The sequence below is a fragment of the Homarus americanus genome, unplaced genomic scaffold (assembly GCF_018991925.1).
Source record: "Homarus americanus isolate GMGI-L3 unplaced genomic scaffold, GMGI_Hamer_2.0 scaffold36970, whole genome shotgun sequence".
NCBI classification, from domain to species: Eukaryota; Metazoa; Arthropoda; class Malacostraca; order Decapoda; family Nephropidae; genus Homarus; species Homarus americanus.
This window is the reverse complement of record NW_024740094.1, coordinates 1,880,617-1,887,822: the sequence shown is the minus strand read 5'-3', so window position 1 is coordinate 1,887,822 and position 7,206 is coordinate 1,880,617.

Sequence of the window (7,206 nt, the reverse complement as noted above, 5' to 3'; positions counted from 1 at the left end):
CTGCAAAAGAGACAGACAGACAAAGGCACATTAGTAACACGTTAAACCCGTCATTAATAACACATCTACATCATTATAAACAGGTAATTACTAAATAATCAGTCATCAATAATTACTAAGCAGAGGCATCTCCACCGTAACATTACTCCTGCATAAAGATATAATAATAATAATCCGTTACATAATTACTAAATAATACTTCACTCATAAAAGATAATAACGAAAAAACTGTAATATAAAATAACAGGTATAAATAAATTACAAGACAAATAAACAAAAAAATAAATAAAAAATAGCAAAACCAAGATTAAAAAAAAATCTATAAACTTGCGACACCATTTTATGAGGCTGTGCTGGAGGAGTGACCTTATCAATGATCTTCACCTTTGACCTACTGACTTGAAAATCAATAGGCACCTTCCTTGAGCAATGTCAAATAGGTGTACCAAGTTCGATTAAAATCCACCTACTATGACGGGAGATATCACACGGACAAGAAAGTACACGGCCATAATGAACAGACCGTTGACCTACTGACCTGAAAATCAATAGGCACCTTCCTTGAGCAATGTCAAATAGGTGTACCAAGTTCGATTAAAATCCACCAACTATGACGGGAGATATCACACGGACAAACACCAAAATTCCCCTTTAAACGTTGCCGAGAAATAAACCAAAATTAACAAACATTTACTAAAGTTTACAGCAGACAGACGACAAATTAACCCCAATGGCTATACCTCACCTTGAACTCAGCTGAAATAATTATACCACACACATAATCACTTTAACACCTCATAAAACAACACCTGTATTTGAAGTCTGGCTAGGCTAATTACTTAATAATCCAGACAATAATTCCCCTACCGCTGGTTAATAATCGAATACTGTTTGGGCCGCTGCTTTAATTAATGAAAAATGGGTTTGATCACTATTATAGGTCATGGGTGAGGATTTAATGGGTTATATTCACCGTTATAGGTCATGGGTTAGGATTAAGTGGGTTATATTCACCGTTATAGGTCATGGGTTAGGATTAATGGGTTATATTCCGTTATAGGTCATGGGTGAGGATTTAATGGGTTATATTCACCGTTATAGGTCTGAGGACGTTAAAAATAGGTTCTATTCTCTCCCAATTAATTACAGTTAACAGGTAAAAAAAATTCTTACCTCGTAACTATCACAGGTGCTCATGGCTAAAAAAAAAATACTAATTAATTAAACAAATATACACGGACGGGCAGCCAATCAAAACACCTGGGCCAAAAAATAAATAAAAATAATTGAAATAAAAAATAAGTAAAAAATAAAAATAGCTTAAATAAAAGTGAGAAAAAATAGTGTTATGGGAAAAATAATAAAGGGATGTATTTAAATTATCATCAGGTATTTGAGGGGTCCAGCGGGGTTTATTGTGGCAGGTACACACACATACGTACACATACACACACAAACGTACACAAACACAGAATATAGTACATATAATATATTTAATAAAACAATGAAAAGGAGAATAACAATAATAAGAATAAAACAGAGAACAAAACAAACGAAGGAAGGAGGAAGAAGGAGGGCAAGAGACGACAGATAAATGAGGGAACATCAATATTAGACCTGAGGGGAAAAACCAGACGTTTCCCCTTACCTAGTGGCTTTTACTTCCCCTCCACTGCCTCCCCGCCCCCGCCCATCTCCCCGTTAACTACGAGGATAATTATACATCTCATAATAATAATAATGATAAAAATAACAATAAAAGTAATAATGATAATAATTAAAGTAATAATAATGATAAAATAATAATAAAAACCAATTATTACAATGGTGGAGGGCGGGGTGGGCAGTAGCCTACGATTGCTACACAGGGCACGTGGGTGGGTGTGGTCACCGCCCGGGGTACTGTGTCGAGTAGCCTCCCTCCCTCACCCTATCCTCACTCTATCCTCGCCTCTATTCCCTGTGTAAGCTGCGCCATGGCTCGATATATTGTATAATAAGGGTTAGAGTGTGTGTGTGTGTGTGTGTGTGAGTGTGTCAAGGAGGGAGAGACCAACCAAAAACCATCCACCGCACTCCTACTGCACTACTTCCTGACGGTGTGGAATTATCACCCGTCCCGTTCCTCATCACAAAGGTCAATATACCCTGACTGGGAGATGTCCTCAGCCGACGAATACCCATCAGAGGTAAGGAAACACGCCTCTAACAGCTAATGACAGACGGGTCAGTTTACCCTACCGACGCACCAGAATGCACCACCGTTACAGAGTTGCCAGTTCGTCTCATCCACCCCACCCCTCCTCCTCACCTCCCTCTTGATCTCACATTACTCAACACACTCACACGGAACACACTCAATCCCCGTGTTGTACTCATCCACAAGTGACTCACACACCTGTTACGTGAGATAAGGAGATGATAAGATAGTCAGGTGTGTAACAAAACGGTAACGGAGTGAACATGTGTGTGTGTTATGGTAGAGACTTCGGAGAGTCCTGACCTCCCTCCCTTCCCCACTATTCACGACCCTCCCTCCCTCCCTCCTTCCCCACTATTCGGTTACAATAACAAATGTGGCACCAACCGTCCTCACTATACCACCAATCCGTATCCGCGTTCACGCATACAACCCTCACATACACACAAACACTACACACATACAGGAAGAAACACGCAAATAAAACACAAACAGAAATACACTCACAAACACACACAAATTCACACACACATATTTAATACAATAATAAACAAAACACACATCAATAAAACACACACACACAACACACACATACAGTACTGGACCCAAATATTCTCCATTATACAAACAATTGAGTGGTGATCGAGGAGACGTAGAGATATAGACAGACAGATAAATATATACACAGATAAGACATAAAAAATAATTGTATATACCCTCGAGAAGCTTAGTGTCCAAAGGCGGATAAAGTGCACTTAAACTCTACTTGTGGCCAGATGGTGAACTGTGTGTGTCAGAGGTTCTGGGAAAAACATTATCTTTGTCCACGTGTGTCTGTGTGTGTTTTGTCTCTCTCTTTTTCTAGTCTCTTTGTCTCTCTCTTTCTCTCGTGTCTCTCAACATTCTACACCCCCTCCCCCTCCTCGGTATAACGTAGGGCAGCCCCATCACACTAACCCCTTAACTATAGGTCAGATCTATCAACCTTGGAATGACCTAGATTCTCAAATGTTAGTAAGTCAGTTATAGTTTTCCTCGTAAGTGAAGATATTTGAGATTATGTTGAGAGAGTTCAGATTTGGCTTCGGATTCTCAAAAGGTTCGAGTCATTTTCATGGTTCATTCCAAAGTCAGTCATTTTCATGGTGGATCAAAAGGTTCAGGAGTAATTTTGAGACCAGGTTCTAACGTAAGACTGGGGGCAGATTCGTAAGTTAATTCTACTTTCTCGTAAATGTAAATACTGAAGATCCTCCAACTAAATCCAGGTTCCGGTCTGTACGCTGATTTTTTTTTTCTGGCCGTAAAATAAAAACAATTCCGTAACTAATTTACTTACTTAACCTACAAAAAATAATAACCTACAAAAAATAATAACCTACAAAAAAATAAAATATCTTTCTCTCCTGACAAAATACCTTAACTAATTTTTACATCACAAAAATTAAAAATTATAAAAAGTATTAATGTTTTTTTTACACAGTTTTAAGCTTAATGATACAGCGACTTAGCACTAATTACGAGGTTGAGTTAATGAGACACTTGTTTTGTTAAATCCGGGTGTTGGTCCTCTCCCAGTGCTTGTAGCTGCCTGTGTAACACACCCCCCACACACACAAGTAGAGAGACAAGATGGCGTCAAAATTACATGAAGACTCCTGTAAAAATAATTTGTCACCTTAACTCATCACACCGGGGGGTTAGGTTAGGTTAGATTAGTTCGGTTAAGTTAGGTTTGGTTAGGTTAGATCTGTTCGGTTAGGTTTAACTCAGGTTAGGTGAAATTAAGTTAGGACAGGTCATTAAGTCAGGTTATGAGATTGTTAAGGTTAAGCTGGGAGATGTGGGCTAATTTAATCTTCGGGTGATCCTGTTATCAGCATTAATAACTCGACAGCTTCCCTCTAAGATCTTACAGTGGACCCAAGAGCAGCGTGTGTAACTTAAGCCAACAGTAAGTCATTTTACGTGTACCTCATAAATACAGAGATGGGGAGAACGGGTGGGGAGGGGTGGGGAGAGGTGAGCGTTATTATTAGACTCGACCCCAAGACTAGGCGGTCAACACCAGATACAGTACTCTTTCTCCTCCCTCACATTCCCCCTTACATCACCCCTCCCCCACAATTACACCCCCTCATATCACCCCTCCCCCCAATACAAGCGTCACACCAGCATGCGTCAGGTATATCAAAAGAAATAAAGAGCCAAGTAAAATAACCAAATTTACTCTAATAATTATTTAATATCACATTTTGAATAAATTCCTTAAGTATACACAATTTTTTTTAATAGAAGTTGGTATTTTTTTAAAAGCATCTGTTTGTTTTGGTTTCATTGAGAGCGTCTGGGTGGGAGCCGTCTTGTTTGTTTACAACGGGGAATGGCCCAAAACGTCCCAACACCACCCCTCCCAGCAACACACACCACTAACACCACCCCTCCCAGCAACACACACACACACACCACCCTCCCAGCAACACACACCACTAACACCACCCTCCCAGCAACACACACCACTAACACCACCCTCCCAGCAACACACACCACTAACACCACCCCTCCCAGCAACACACACCACTAACACCACCCCTCCCAGCAACACACACCACTAACTTAACCTAACCCCAACCCTCTCGCACAACACAACCACTTATGAGATTGACACTACAATATCTCTCTGGCTGGGCGCTGAGTGAGTGAGTGAGTGTTCTGTTCCAAGTTCACAACACTGCTAACATTGTCCTTGTCATGAGTCCATACCAACGTCAGGGGGCTCGTTGTGTTGTGAGGTAACGTCATACAAAGGCTGGTGGTGTGATGAAGAGCTACCGATGGGCAGTGAATTAAGGTTGGTATAAGCTTACAACACTGCTGGTGTGGTTGTGTGGTAGGTGTGGTAGACTAAACACTGGAAAGAAAGGGTGTGGTAGGAGGTGTGGTAGACTCCCAACACAGGAGGGATGTGGTAGACTCACGGTAGGAAGGAAGAGGCTTAACTCGTGACAAATGAACTGAGGTAAAAGCGATTTTCTCTTCATCTCGACCAACACCGCTCACACTGCCAGAATACTTCACCTTAATCCTCTTATCTAGGACTACACGAGCTCTCTCCCACTGCCCTACACCCACTACACTCTCATATACTCACTATACTCCTACAGTCACTCAAATGCCTCCTAGTCACTCAAATGCATTCTACAGTCACTCAAATGCTCTGTTACTCAAATGCATTCTACAGTCACTCAAATGCCTCCTACAGTCATACAAATGCCTCCTAGTTACTCAAATGCCTTATACAGTCACACAACAACATCAACCATTACTCAAGAGATCTGTGTACTGTATATGAATAAACAACAAAATCACGAGAAACAAAAATCACGAGGTAAACAACACAATCACGAGGTAAACAAGAGACACAGGTAAGGTTAAGAATAACACAGGTGCCGACATTCACCTGCAAAACATTTAATGCCTCCAAAAAAAACCACTTTCCGATTACAGGGTCCAAAGTTAAAGGTTAATCCATGTACCAGCGTGTACCGGCTGAGACACACACACACACACACACACACATAAGAATGATTAACCTGATTATCTAGGAAAATATTTAATACACAGTGACGACAGACATATAAGACAGAAACCGGTACAGACAGGAAGACGCAGACAGACAGACATAAACAGACTTAGATAGACAGGACATAAAAATATCTCACCTCACCTACAGCCATTTCAACATCATACACAGGTAATAATGATATAATGAGACGTAATTAGCAGGTGTGGACAGGTGGTAACCCATTTGATAAACTGTACTGCGGATCATATAATGTAGGGGGATGGTGAGGGGGGAAGAGGATGGAAGAAGTTGAGGATAGAAGAGGAAGGAAGAGGAGAGGGGAGAAGAGAAGAAAGACACCTTACTATCTAGCCAGGCCACCGTACCACCCGACCAGGCTAACCATAAAACTGATTGTCGATAACCTATTTCCCCGACCGTCGCTCTGTTGGCCATCCTGACGCACGCACGCACGCACAAACACACACACACATCTCAACATGATCAAGAACAAAACAGGAAAAAAGAGAACAAACCCCAATTGAACAGTAATAATAGAGAATGAGAGAATCTGTTGAACAAGAACTCGTGCTTATGAACATAGAGCTATGAAAGACGTGATTATATACCTAACATAAAACCAAGGAGGAATTATGAGTAATTTTGAGAATACAATTATGAGTAAAATCTACAACTCACAGCCTGTTATGAGTACAATGAGTAATACCTACAACTCAAGAAGTTATTATGAGTAAATAATGTGAGTCAAACACTTAACTCACAAAACCCTCACAACTTTGAACCCCTTTGTCACGTCATAGAGATCTTGTGAGCATGACGATTTATGAGACGTGGTTATGAGTTGGATTATGAGTGAAGGCTGCTGCTGGTGGACTGGCGCTCCTCACTCACTCATTCACTCTCTCTCTCTCTCTCTCTCACTCAAAATAAACGCATGACAAGACTTTAAGAGGCGGTGGGGTAGGGCTGTGTATAGGCCTACCACCACACACAAGACACTAGGCCTATGGGAGTGCTGACGAGGCCATCTCAACTTGGGGTATTCTTAAGAGCTCCCATAATGAGAGAGAGAGAGAGAGAGAGAGAGAGAGAGAGAGAGAGAGAGACAATGACTAATGGCGTCATACTTCACTAAGACTCTAAGACTCAAGAGTATAAGGATTTTCTCCCAATGATCCCTTTAAGAATCTTTTAGCGGTGGCAGAGTGGATAGCGTCCTCGATCTCTGTTCCCTGGTTCGATCTTGGGGTAAGGTACCTAACTTTAGTGTTGAGGAAGTGAAGGTGATCGAGTACAGTGCCGGGTTTATTTCACACTGTCAGGTCTAATGGGAACCTCACTTTCTCTCCACCTCCAACTGTGAATGACAATATGAACCACCTGTTAAAACCTAGGAGGCGGGGGTCCCCACTGCTGCCTC